The sequence below is a fragment of the Podarcis gaigeae genome (assembly GCF_964106915.1).
Source record: "Podarcis gaigeae genome assembly, chromosome: 6".
Lineage (NCBI taxonomy): Eukaryota > Metazoa > Chordata > Lepidosauria > Squamata > Lacertidae > Podarcis > Podarcis gaigeae.
The window spans coordinates 96,108,177-96,122,615 of record NC_139682.1 but is presented as its reverse complement, the minus strand read 5'-3'; the positions used below and the strand labels follow the sequence as shown (position 1 = coordinate 96,122,615).

The window sequence follows — 14,439 nt, the reverse complement described above, 5'->3', positions numbered from 1 at the left end:
CAGAGGTCCTTTCTTAACCTGAAACTAATCTTAACCTGAAGCACCACTTTAGCTGCCGCCGCGCCGCCAGAACACGATTTCTGTTCTCATCCTGAAGCAAAGTTCTTAACCCGAGGTAATATTTCTGGGTTAGCGGAGTCTGTAACCTGAAGCGTATGTAACCCGAGGTACCACTGTACAAGAATGACAGCTGAATACTAAAACTTAACTATGGTTTGCTTAAACAAACCTGATTTTGGAATTATGTTGTGAAGTTGGATTGTTCCATAAAGCAGTTAAGGTTAACCAGTTTGTCTGCCGAGGTTTGGGCAACACAACAAGCTGCGGTTGATCAAAAACAGAAGGAAAAGTTTCCAAACTCTTCCTCATGGTCACACTGCAGGAGGAAGGAAGGAGCACACGAGCCCAAGGCTAACCTAGACATGCTCTTGTAGTGCTAAAGGAGGGGTGAGGAATCACTTCCAGTCAGAAGGGCTGATCCAAGAGGCAAACCCTACACAGGCCACCTTCAGCAATAGGATGGGACTGGAATGAACCCATCAATCACCTGTAATCATACCACATCAAACATGAGGAAGATCAGAATGATCTGCCCAAAATGGCCTGGTGGGTTAATTTCAGAGGCTTCATAGGAATAATGAGGTCTTTTCTCAGGCTGCTGCCAGCAACTCCTGGCTGGTTGCCCAGGAACGTACAAAGCCAAGGGAATGTTTCTTACCATCCTATTTTTATTCAGTATTTACAGAGCGAGGCTATAGAACCCAGCCTTTTGGATAATGGCTTTGTCCCGAGTGAATCTCTACCTCCCTCTCTCCCACTTCCTCATTCGTCTCCTCCACGGGTGCTGCTACGTCTCCCCTGTCTTTGAGCTCTTTGCTCTCCTACTTTCACGCTTGCCGGGTTCTGGGAGAGGGGGGTCTGGAATGCTTTCTAAAGACGCTGTGTCCATCAGCTGTTTTCTCCTCCTCCTCTCCCATTATTTCTCAACTTCCCCCCTCATTTACCTCTGAGCTGCAACCTCCCTCAACCCCCCCTGTTGTAAATCAAAACTGTCTTCCTCTTCCTGCTCCCTGGGTCAGGATGGGGAGGCAGCCTCCACCATTCCTCCTCTGCCCAGGCCCTGACATCTGTGGCCTGGAAGTTCCCCACTATAATTTAGCATTGCATCTGAATTAGCCTGGGGAAATTTTTCAATTAAAAGTTACACTAAAAAAACAACCCCAAACCAGTTCAAATCACATTGCAGTGGATTATAGAATGTCCAGATTTAGTTACATATTCCAAAAGTGACGGCAGAATACAGTGGGTTTACAGAATAAACTTTTTCTAGTTGGCAAAAAAGTGAATCTCTGGTAGAAATGCTAATGTAGTTTATCACTGAACATCTGCATGTTAGATTACATTTCAGCTTGATTTTTTCCTTGTGTCAAATATTAAAAACTGATTCTCTTAAGAAATAAAATAAATAAATCCAGACTATTGTGCAGTCATCTTAATTTTCTGAAGCCAGTACTTCTACATCCTTAGAAGTCAACGGGAGGTTCAACATTTTCATTTTTATCACAGCATTTTGCGGGCTTTTCTTTCAGCAGTCTGCCTCATTTCACAAGGAATACTAGTACCTGATACAGAACAAACGTAAGAGATAACTCAATTCTATCAGATCAAGAATCCACAAAAGCAGTTGCCAATGGTAATGACAAATTTTCTTTCTGACCACCATTTGCTCCTAGAAGCCCAGAGCAAAGAAATATATACTTCCCACAAATTCTCCACACAGCAGAAAAGGAGGGATCTCTTACATCATGCTAGGTGAAAGAGAGACACCCAAGGACCTCTTCTGAAGGCCGGCGGGGGGCAAAAGTCTTTGCTCCCCCCCGCCTGCCTTCAAAAGCCATCCGGGATAGCGGAGAAACACGCTGCGTTTCTCCACTCTCCCGGGAAGGCAGGCAGGGGGGAGCAAAGACTTTTGCCCCCCGCCTGCCTTCAGAAGAGGTCCCGGGGTTTTTCAAAATGCTGGCGGGCGGCAGCGAAGGCTTCGCTGCCGCCCGCCAGCATTTTAAGATCGCCCCGGACAGCGGAGAAGTCCTCCGCTGCCACGGGGTTTTTTAAAATGCTGGGGGTGGGAAGAAAAGCCCTTGTTCCCCCCCCCCCCAGCCTTCAGAAGAGGTCAGGGGACAGACTGTCCCCGGACCTGGTCTGAAGGCGGTTTCCATAGGAACGCATTGATTGATTTTCAATGCATTCCTATGGGAAACCGTGCTTCGCAAGACGAAAAACTCGCAAGACGAAAAAAACTTGCGGAACGAATTAATTTCGTCTTGCGAGGCACCACTGTACTTGGGAGTAAGTTTCCTTTACCTCAGTGAGGCTCAATTTCACCATCATCAAACCTTTTATTGGCATCACATACAAACATCCAAAACAAATCAATACAGAATTACCACTTCCCCAGTGGCACAAAATATTTGCTAAAAGAAAGGAAGCAGAGCAGTCTATCGTCGCATCTCTAAGTCTCCAGGGAGATCAGACGTCTGCAGTGTATTTCGACGACAAAAAACCAATTAGAGATATTTAGCCACTAACTTGGTGAGCTCCTGATGATTCCCCAGTAATAGAAAATGTATGAGTGAGGCTCAATTCTGAGTAGATATACACAAGATTGACCCATTTAACTCTACTTCAATTCAGCACTGATAAAGGATGCCAGTCTGAGAGCTAATCAGATGGTATGGAAGTTTCTGAATGCATTTTATCTTTTTTCCTGGAGTTTTTTTTTTTTACAGTTGTAACTCCTTATTGTTGTAAACTGCTTTGAACAGGCTTTGCCTGGAGACGTGAAATATAAATATTTAAAAGAAAATAGTCAACCTGATATACTGACAAGATAAAAAAAATCCAATAAAAAAATTAATGCAGGCATCGCTCCCACTTCTGTGTGACTGCACAGTGCTGGGAAAGAAAAAAATAAATTCAAACCAGGAAATGGCGGGGGAGAGTCCTCATGGCTTGTGAAGAGACCATCTCTGGAGCCCAAAGAGGATGACAACGAGGGCAGAGGAAGCCCCAAAGAGACTGGAGGTGCTGCAGGGCTTTGTTTAGACTGCTCAGCCTCCCCGCCTAACAGCTGGTGTGCAAGGAAGCGCAGCAGTAGCCACTTTTCAGAGTGTCCTCCAGTCTTCAGCCAGCCCCAGAGCTTAAACTCTAGTTGAACAAAGAGATGTGTGTGGAGAGAGAGAGAGAGAGAGAGAGAGAGAGAGAGAGAGAGAGAGAGCTGGAGAGCAGGAACCGCCCTGGGACCTGTGGGTATAGGGCAGTATACAAAATTAATTAATTAATTAATAATTTTAATATTAATTAAAAACTGGGCATTTAGAGGGTTCTCCCCACTTATGCAATTTTTGCTTATATGCACAAAGGCCCAGAACATTAAGTGGGGGGGGGGGGGATGACTGTACACACAAGGCAAGCTAAACTTAATTTGCTACTTAAAAGAACATAAAATGCATCAAATGCTCTTGTTGTTCAATCTTTATTGGTTACCCATTTAACCACAGTTTTAATTTAATGTGCTGGTTCTTACCTTTGAAACTGTTGGGACCTGAACAACTTAAGAACCACCATGACAACATTATCTAGCTTCGGTTCCCCCATCTAACTGAGGTGTGAGAGGTAAGTACAAGAGGCAGAGTTTTCCCAGTCTGTTCTCCAGCGACACAGGTGGCGCTGTGGTCTAAACCACTGAGCCTCTTGGGCTTGCTGATCGGAAGGCCAGAAGTTCAAATCTGCACAACGAGGTGAGCTCCTATTGCTCTGTTCCAGGTCCTGCCAGTTTGAAAGCATACCAGTGCAAGTAGATAAATACGTACCACTGTGGCAGGAAGGCAAACGGCATTTCCATGCATCTGGCACTTGGCACAGTGTTCCTTGCACCAGAAGCAGTTTAGTAATGCTGGCCATGTGACCCTGAAAGCTGTCTGTAGCTTTCAGATCCCAAGATGAAAGTTTCAAGTAGCTCTTAGAAATATGAAATAATAAATACATTGTTCAGATTTTTAAAAAATCATATTAAATCATTTTAAATTTTAAAACTTAACTTTAACATTTAAAGCAAGCCCATCACGTGACATATCATATTAAAGCCTATGAAGTTTTGAAGAGATTGGTATTTTTAGTTTTGAAATGTCTGAATTCTGGGCTCAGCTTTTAAGGATTTTTGCATGGCAAAAATAGTCATTTTTAAAAAAGTTCAAATGAAAACAAGATGAAATAAAAATTTTTTAATTTAGATTTAAACTTAGTTTTGATCCTTCAACAAATGTACAAAATTTTAAGAAAACTGGATGATATGAGGTATGTACGCAGCTGTTGAGGATGGGCTGTTTCCCCCCCTGCTGTTTTGTAGGTTTATAATGCCCATTTTACATTTTCTATCCCACCTATTTTTCTGAGAAGACTGTAATGAATACAGAATAAAAGTAAACTGTCTCTAAAAAAAATACAGTAGACATTAAAAATAGTATACAAACTGTTTTAAAAATTGCAGCAGCACAAAACTGAGCCAGCAAAATTATACAATTAACCACTCTACAGCTGCCTAGTGCAGCAAGGTACTCCATAGCATACAAGTCACAATAGAAAATGTCCTATCTCCAGTTGACACCAATGTACCTACTGAGGTGTAAAGATCTAAGAATGTGGGGAGGAACATATGCAAAGAGAAAGTTCCTAAACTACCCCAATATATTAAGGGCTTTCAGGGCAAGTTCAGTAAAAATCACAGAAAACCAATGTGATAGAATCAAAGCTCCCATCAACATTCTGCTCTAACAGAAGTTTCCAAATGCTTTTTAATGGCAGACTCAACATACAGCTTGCTATAGTGATCTGATCTAGAAGTCAATACAGAATAAATGACTGCAGCAAGGTCCATCTTTTATCAGGAAGGGTTGCAGTAGGTGTACCAGCTGAAGCAGGAAAAAGGCATCCTTTGCCACACATACATCAAACAGGAGCACTGCTTCAAGGAGCATCCCCAAGCTACCCACCTGCTATTTCAGGAGAGTGCAGCCTCATTCAGAATTTGATGTAAACCCAACAGTCCCATCTACCAACAGTACTTCTGTTGTACCAGGCCAATGCCCATCTAGTCCAGCATTCTGTTCTCACAGTGGCCAACAAGATACCTGTGGGAACTCCAAAACCAGGACCTGAGCACAAAAGTGGTACTCAGAAGCCCTGTTGGCTTCTGCCAGCCATGACAAAAGAGGGGGGGTGAAAGGTTTCTTTCTTTTCTGCTGTAGTAGCTCCAGACAGAGGCTCCTTAGGGATCTGTGGGGCTTTGGATCCAGTAAATTCAAAGCCTCTGGTGCCCTGCCCCAAAACAATCCATTTCACTGGCTACTGTGAAATATAGCAGTCTTATCACATCACCCACCAGAGGCATTCTTCTCCATCAGCAAAGAGACAATTACACATCATTCTAACTCCCAACACCAGTCACCAGCATCCAGGAGACTAGAACTGTAGCCTAATGAGATTTTAATTTCTCCAGTTTGAAAAAAGTGGGGAGCTGAAAACTGAAGATGATCACCATTGTGATAAGCAAAGGACATTTATACCATGAGTTTAGAAACCACCATGTAGAGGAGACGTGACCATTATCATACATAAACAACAAAATATCGTTTTTAGATTGTAAGTGTGTTTAGTAAATGAACATTACTACTTCACAATGAAGACATGGCAACAAATTTGGATAATTTAACATCGTAAAATATAGCAAGAATGGGCAACTAGATTTGTGGGTTATGTTTTAATTGTTTTTGGAAACCAAAGGTGCACCAACCAAAGCCAGGCACATATGCAAGATGATGGCTTGGGAAAGGAGTAAATTACTTATTGGTATAATTTAACTATGGGGACGCAGGTGGCGCTGTGGGTTAAAGCCTCAGCGCCTAGGACTTGCCGATCGAAAGGTCGGCGGTTCGAATCCCCGCGGCGGGGTGCACTCCCGTTGCTCGGTCCCAGCGCCTGCCAACCTAGCAGTTCGAAAGCACCTCCGGGTGCAAGTAGATAAATAGGGACCGCTTACCAGCGGGAAGGTAAACGGCGTTTCCGTGTGCGGCTCTGGCTCGCCAGAGCAGCGATGTCACGCTGGCCACGTGACCCGGAAGTGTCTCCGGACAGCGCTGGCCCATGGCCTCTTAAGTGAGATGGGCGCACAACCCCAGAGTCTGGCAAGACTGGCCCGTACGGGCAGGGGTACCTTTACCTTTTACCTTTATAATTTAACTATACATCTAGTTATCACACATCAGGGTCTGTTAACAGCTAAATTCAGGGGAACTGTCTTTGTTCCAACAAACGGAAGTCAGAAAACTGTTCCAATCTACCAAATTTCCAATCTATCTCTTGCCCACCCCTGCTATGCAGTAATACTGCAATTTATGCACACTCAATTGACAGCAGGTCCTACTGAATTCAGTGGGACTTGATTCTGAGTAAACATGTATAAAGAGCACGTTGCAAGCATCACAGTAATTTGTCCATGAGCCAGGACAAAATTATTGCCAAATATGACAGTAGTGAATATTATTTCTGGCATGATCAATGAACAGAAATGAGTAGAGCTGCAGCAATCATACTGTTTTGCATGTAATCACAATTTATATAAATATTACCCAGGGAAAGCTCTGCCATACAGCAGGATGAAAGAACCTACTTAAGGCAACACCAGCACTAACAAAAGACCCAGAGAGTCTTCTGTATGGTGACCAACACTTCTAGTACAGTATCTCCTACAAGAAAGGATTTCATCACATCCAATAAAATGCTTCCTTTGTGTACAAGACACACACAGCCTTAAGAGTTGATATTTTAAAAAGGTAAAGGACCCCTGACAGTTAAGTCCAATCATGAACGACTCTGGGGTTGCGGCGCTCATCTTGCTTTACTGGCGGAGGGAGCCGACGTTTGTCCACAGACAGTTTTTCCGGGTCATGTGGCCAGCATAACTAAGCCGCTTCTGGCAAAACCAGAGCAGCGCACAGAAACGCTGTTTACCTTCCCGCCGGAACAGTACCTATTTATCTACTTGCGCTTTGACGTGCTTTCGAACTGCTATGTTGGCAGGAGCTGGTACTGAACAGCGGGAGCTCACCCGAACCGCCAACCTTCCGATCGGCAAGCCCAAGGCTCAGTGGTTTAGATCACAGCGCCACCTGCATCCCTACAAGGGACATTATCTGCTAGTAAAAAGAACAACAAAAAACAACAACCCGTGGACCAGAAATGCAGCAGGCGCCAGAAGAGGAATGGAGACTTATCTGCCTCTTCTATTAGCCCAATTGATTTATATGCTACATGTGCAAAAGCGGGCTTTGTCTGTTGTGCCTTCAGCATAGAAATGTGGTGGGCTGGTAGCAAAGCCAATGATCGCCTTGTCCTTTTGCCACCAGCACCCCCTTTCCATACCTGCAGGGAGGAGCTTTGTTTTCTGCAGATCCTGCAGGAAAATGCAGAAGTCTGGCAGAGGAGGACTGATCACAGCATCCTCGTCTGCCAGCTTGTTTGGTTTCTGGGCTGGTCTGAGTGGAAGGGATTTCACTCCCTACAGCCAGCACAGAACCTGAGCAGGTAGAGAAGTAAAGAGCAACTTATCTGTCCTTATTCCACCAGGACATACTTTCATACTTGCTAAATATGATGAGGGTTCAATACCAAGTAATGATAGAAGCTGAGCTAGCAGAGAAAAGGCAGATTGACCTGTCCCTCAGGCCCTGTCATTCTGTTTACTCACTTGAATGCATTTTTACATATCATTTTAGGATATAATCCTGGGTACAGGGACTATATTGATCCTGATCTTTGTAAACCATTCTAGAAGGCTTTTCAGCTAAAGAATGGAGTAAAAATTCCTTAAATAATGAATTCTATGTGATCATCATATGTAGCAACCAGGTAAGTAAATACAAATTCCTGTTAATTTTCATGAACACAATTCACAGTGTTCTCTCATAACCAAAACACTATCTGATAGAAGTCAAAATAAATAACTAAATCACAGTTTATTCTACCAAAATAATACAGTGTGACAGTTGTGTTTATGAAGAGATGGGTGAGGAATAAAGTAAACAGCCTTCATTTTGTGCAATGAAATTTTACATGGCTTCTTGGTGAACTGTTTGCAGATGTCACTTCCTGCTCAATATCAACTCTCTCCCTGAACACAAAGGTTTGCTTGCTTGCTTCAGGTAGCCAAACCAGATCCTCCATTTCCTGGGAAGCAGACTTTTGTCCAATCCTCTGAAACCATGACACTGAAAGTTACATACATGATAAATATACAGAAGGTAGGGGTACTTGTACGCCTCGAGAATTTTTAGAATTACATTTTGTTCTGTGTTTTTAACGTTTTTTACAGTGACCACTGCCAGGGATAATGTTCAAAAGATCATGGGGAGGTCAATGTCAGAACCCCATAAGCTTCAGAGACTGAACACAAAAGCTACATTTAGGGAACAGAAGCACAGAATAAAAGCATGTGTGATCTTTTAACAGGTGGGACAGCGCTCTCCCCTTAGAAGTACAGTATGGACGTGTGCAGTGTGATCCGATCAATATGTGTCTTTAGAGTGCGACCCCCACAGGCTTACTCGGGAGTAAGTCCCACTGAACTCAATGGGAGCGCTTCTGAGTAGACCTGCCTAAGGCTGAGCTGTCAGAGATAATTCCCACGGAGGGTCAGTGAGGATCGCACCTGGCAAGGGCTTCCAGCCACCCCCGCGCACCATGCCCTAGCCAAGAATACCATACCGTGTGCGCCCCCGACCCCTGGAATGAGTTGAGACCGCGTGTGACCCCCGGCCCCCAGAATATTTCCCGGCCTCTTCCGAAGCCGCGGGGGCGGGGATGGCAGAAAGCGAGCCCGGCAGAAGCCTGAGGCCTACCGAGGCTTCGGCGAAGTGGAGGGGAAATGGTGGCAGAGGCCGCTGGGGCGCCTGGCACGGAGACACCGGCCGCAATGCCTGGCCCGCCGGCCGGCCAGGTAGAGGCGCCGCCCGCCCGAAGGAAAAGAGAGGAGAAGGCCGCAGCCTCCGCCCTATTGTTCCCCGCCACCCGCCCACCGGGGAGACTCCCGCTTACCTCACGGCGGTGGCGGCGGCGGCGGCGGCGGCAGCTCCTCTCAGCTGCGGGCCACGGACGGGGCCGTCGCGCCCTCCTCCTCCTTGTCCACCAGCAGCAGGAGCCGGCCGGCCGCGGCCTTCCCTTCCGCCCTCCGGCCCTCTGCTGCTGCCACGGCCGCCTCTGCAGCAGGGGCCATCTTGGGCGCCTCTCCGCTCGCCTCAGCAGCAAAGCCCTGCCTCGCCTCCAGGGCCGCCGCTAATGCATCGCTCGCTCGCCCGGCAGCCGCCCGCCCCTTCCTGCTCGGCGGCAGAAGAGGGGCGGAGCGGACCCGCCAGGCGCCGCGGCCTCGCCCTCCATTTATAGATGGAGGGGGGGTGGAGATATAGGGGGCGTGTGGATATAATCTGTGAGGGGGCCAGCAGAGGAAACCTTGGTTTACCAGTTGCGGTAGAAGTATTGTTCCGAAATCCAAAGAGCCACAACGGCATGCAGCTGAAGACTGGAAGGAAGAGTTGCTATGAAATGCTCTTTATTTTAGAAAATCCCCTTCTACGTAGAGATTAACTTTCAGTGCTTTACTTTCAGGCTGAAATACAGCGCATACTTTCCTGCCTTGTGAAACCCGGTCAACATGCATGAGCTTGGACTGCAATGCACGTCAGAGTGTGTAGCTACGCTTTTTTTATTGTACTCGTGTCTACTGCTGGTAAGTCACCCCGAGTGCAGGATCCAGTAGCAAGGCAGCTTAAAAATAACAGTAGTTGCTGTAGGAAAAGACTCAAGGCTCCCGGTGCAAAGATTGATTACATGTGCTGATTCAGGTGCAGAGTCATACTGAACATACTATCATGAACAACAAAGAGTCTTGTAGCACTTTAATAACTAGGATGAACATTGCCAGCTAGCCTTAGTGTCGCTCTATACCAGGCATAGCCAAAAGGATAAAGCAGCTGCTCTTTATTTCAGATCCCATGGCTCTTAGCATCCCCAGTCTTGAACCATGGCGCAAGGATCCATGCATTTCTTCTGTCTGAAAGATGGCTTCCCAGCCTGAAATGATAATAAAATGTCAACTAACAGCAACTCTAATTAGCTGCATTTCCTTCTTGAGTACCTTGTGTAAGAGAGACACACATGCTTTGTTTGACAGCTAGCTGCAATTTCCAAAAGGGGAATAATAGAAACTTGAAAATCACTTCCCAGCTCTGTTTGCTTGCTTTGGAAGTACAGTATACATGAAGCATTAAAAGACAAGTCACAGAAGGTAAAAGCATCTTAAAGCTATGAGACACCATCAGGCCTAGGAAAATAAAAAGGGCACCACTCTGGAGTCAGCATTCCACAGCTGAGTAGCCACCACTGAAAATGCCCTTCTACCTACCTGGCAGGGCCATTTGAGATGAGCTTTTGAAGGAGATCCCAGCAATTAGACAGGCACATGTGGAGAGAGGTAGTCCATGAAGCACCCTGCTCACAACTGCAAAGGGCCTTTTCCACGTCCAATTGAAGGTGTTTGATATTCCCCCGTTGGCTGTGAGCCAGGAGAGCTGCTTGATCACCAGAGTGGTGTGATTCATACAATCCAGTCTCAGCAGTCGGTTGGCTACTTTCTGAACCAACACAAATTTCCAGAACTTTTTAAAAAGCAACAGCACACACAATACTTTGCAATAGTCCACAGAGGAGATTACCAAGGCATGAATTGCTGAAGCAAGACTACTTTGACCAGGTAGTGCCATAGCTGGCAAAACTTCCTAAGTTGGGGAAAGGTACTCTGGGTTACAGAGGTGATTTCTGCCCATTAGAAAAATGGATGAATGAGCACACCCACCCACCCTCAGGTGATGAACATGGTTCTTTTAGGGGAAATTACAGCCCTTTAGAACAGGATTAATCCCTTTTACCTGGGTAGTCAAACTTCCCACTAGCAGTTCCTCTGTTCTGTTTGGGTTGAGGGCATGATCAGCCATTGCTGCGGGACCAAATTAATGCCTGAGAAAGCCAAGAGGACATAGATGGGGACAGGGGGAGGAAAGAGAAAACTAAAAAGGCTATGAAGAAGGGCAGAAGAGGAAAGGAAAGCAAGAAAGGGAACCCAGAAAAAAAATACATTGAGGAGTGTAAAGGCAGGGGTTGGAAGGTAGCTTTATTGTGCCAATGCTACAATGCTTTTTCCTAATTGCTTTGCAGCTATCACCTAGTAAAGGATAGTGTTATGAGTTTGGAGTGTGTGCACCTTAAACTGGGTGCTAGACCCCTCTCATCCCTGCATCTAGCAAGTGTTAAAATAATAGCCAGACTAGCCTTGGGGTGGGGTGTAAGGAGAACAAAGGAAGGGGCTCTGTGATAAATGGCAAATGGGTGGGGCCCCTGGAATCTTGCACCATTTGGAGATTGGGGTGGCATGCAACAGTATCAATAATTAACACTCCTTCCCTTTTGTGGCAATGGTGACACCCAGGCTAAGGGTGGCAACCTAGGAAACAAAATATCAAAGGTTAAACACAAAAGCCTAGGTAAGAAACAGCAGAGAAGGTGCAACATGTAATTGCCTGAGGAATCACCCTCCCTGGGAGCAAGTACCGTACTTATCTCTGAACCTGCATACATAGAGTCTAGTTAGATTACGTGCCATAAAGGAAAAGTTGGACTCATGAGAGAGGGTAACTCAGTGACTAGTTGGTAAGCCAATAAGGGATATAACTTTAGAATGTTTCTATTGGACAAGATTGCAGGATGCCCCAACCCACTTGTAAAAGCAATGGGCAATACAGTGGCACCTTGGTTATCAAACGTAATCCATTCCGAAAGACTGTTCGACTTCTGAAACGTTCGACAACCAAGGTGCAATGGGCAGTTAGCAAATTCCATTGAGAAAATGGAGAAATGCACCTTGGAAGCTGTTAAACTTCGGAGGCGCATTCAAAAATAGAAGAATTCACTTCCGGGTTTTTGGCATTCAGGTTCTGAATTGTTCGGCTTCCGAGACGCTAAAAAACTGAGGTTCCACTGTACTGTGAAGAAAACTTAGTATTTGCCACCGTCACCATCACTGCCTCAGAGTGAGCACAACATTGAGTTTTTACTTGTGTAGATGAGTGATATTTCCAAACATAAAGCTATCCCCCAGCCACAGACCCACTAACAGTTTATTCACCTCATCACATACACACATGCCAAAAAAACTCCCAAGCATACAGCAGAACAAGCAATTACGCACCTCTGCACAATATGTCCTGTAGTTGTAGGTGAGTCAATGGTGAGTCATGGCCATAGGTGAGTCAATGGCCTCTATTCAGAATTAAGGAAGTCCACACGCCCAGACCCAGAACACATCCTGGATGTGCCTACAATGGAATTTACAATCAGTATGGGGGAATGGTAGTTCTGGGTGCTTTAAAAAAAATTCACTGGGATTTGGATACAAGTTCTACTCACAAACACAAATGTGGAAGACTGGTTTAAAGCCCACTCCCCGCTTTGTTTCCTAAGATGTGGCTATCAAAAGTCTAGCACAGGCATAGGCAAACTCGGCCCTCCAGGTGTTTTTGGGACTACAACTCCCATCATCCCTGACCACTGGTCCTGTTAGCTAGGGATGATGGGAGTTGTAGTCCCAAAACATCTGGAGGGCCAAGTTTGCCTATGCCTGGTCTAGCAGTTGTGCTGCCACAATGTGGGGAGGGAATAGGCTGATAAAGTCCCTGAAAATACAATTAATGATATTTCAAGTCGTATCAATCCACTGATTGCAACCCTCTCTAACCAGTGATCTCCTTAGCATAGCTGGGGTAGTGGTCAATTATGACAATAGAGGAGGGGGACTTTGTGCATTGTATAGCGGCACCATTGAGGAAACCCATTCTTAGGAACCACACATCAGAACAAATCGCCACCTCTGTTGCGAGGTCTTGACTGTGCTTTAATCACCATTGCCTTGGCCAACAGTGTTGTCTGGCTTGTTCCTTGTATTCACCTGCAATGCTGCTGGCTGCAACCTAGAAAGTAGAATCCCAAAGAGGATCCACATTGCATGTAACTCTACACTTTTTTCCTCTGTGTCCTGACTGTGCTGCAAGCATTGTCACAATTGTTTCTGCACTGCCAATTGGGGATAAGCATGTGTGTAACGTTCAGCACACCAAAATAATTGCTAGAAAAGCCAAATCTATATGGTCACATTCTATTAATTCTGTCCTGGATTTGTTAAGGTGCTGATTTAACATGAATAAATCCTCAGGCACATTTCAATATCATATTTTTTACTCTCATTTTACAGCCCAAATTTAGCCCTCAAATTTCAACAGCAAATTCCATATCTGAAATAGTAGTGTGCTATGTAATCTTCCACAACAAATTAAAACATACAATTTAATAATGTTACATCTTCGGATTTAATTTTTTTCCTGCAAGATACCTGTCATTCCCCACATTACAATCTTAAAAACCCATCCCTACAACTTTAAGTTGTAACAAGGGCATGATTTCTACACTGGGTTGCATCCAGCGCTGCACAAATGGAAGTTTCACCTGCCCTGTGGAACTTCCACCTCCGGAGCAGATTTTGTAAGTTTGCATGGAGTTGTAGGCAGTGCTTTGTCCTAGGAAAAAAAGGTGCCAGAACACCACCTCAGTCTCCAACCCAGATGCTGATGCCACCATCTTGAAACTGAAATCACGTGACAAGATGCTCCACCCACCCACTCAGGCTGCTTCAGACACCATTGTGCGCACCTTGCTGCTCTTCCCTGCTCAGGCCACTTCAGCTGCCCTCTGTGCATGTGCGCCTTGCTGCTCACCACTCGCCCCACTCCCCCTGCTCAGGCTGCTTCAGCTGCCATCCTGCACACCTTGCTGATCAAGGGACTTCCTTTGCTGGGTGAGCAGAATTCTTAGACAAAGTGAGGCCAAAAAATGGTGCTGGAACTGCGCTCCAGCACGTTCCCTCCGGTTGTAGGGAAAAGGAGGATGGAAGTTCCATTGCATGAGTGACAGACTGCCGCATTAGTGGAAATGCAGCAATGGATACAACCATTGTGCTTAAAAATAAGAAAAACACAGCATGTGCAGAATTCAGAAGTAAAACCCTTGTTCATCTTTAAAAGGCTTATAACTCATTCCCTTATTTTAATTTAATCTTTAAAGTAATGAGTAAGTCTACCCCCTTGGCTAAGATTTATTTTATATTTTATGTGCAGTTTTAGACCGGGTTAACGGTCTGGAAAAGGAATACAGTGGTACCTCTGGTTATGTACTTAATTCGTTCCGGAGGTCTGTTCTTAACCTGAAACTGTTCTTAACCTGAAGCAC

General features: G+C 45.3%; 1 protein-coding gene and 1 long non-coding RNA gene across 8 annotated transcripts in view; one reads left to right on the top strand and one right to left on the bottom strand.

The window, feature by feature from the left end:
- Positions 1-9,425, bottom strand: part of RC3H1 (ring finger and CCCH-type domains 1) — a 67,877-nt gene extending 58,452 nt beyond the window's left edge. For 4 of the 6 annotated variants that reach the window (XM_083743778.1, XM_083743779.1, XM_083743780.1 and 1 more), the window contains exon 1: positions 9,148-9,425. The gene's annotated coding sequence lies outside the window, so the exon portion shown is untranslated. The remainder of the gene's footprint in view (positions 1-9,147) is intronic. The other 2 variants (XM_083743776.1, XM_083743777.1) reach the window with 1 other exon arrangement.
- LOC310846900 lies at positions 8,427-10,212 on the top strand. 2 transcript variants are annotated; one of them, XR_014565602.1, is made up of 2 exons: positions 8,427-8,562; positions 9,715-10,212. It is a non-coding gene; the product is annotated as an uncharacterized lncRNA (long non-coding RNA). The 2 variants fall into 2 exon arrangements; XR_014565603.1 differs by lacking the exon at positions 8,427-8,562 and adding an exon at positions 8,693-8,744.
- The last annotated feature ends 4,227 nt before the right edge of the window (positions 10,213-14,439 follow it).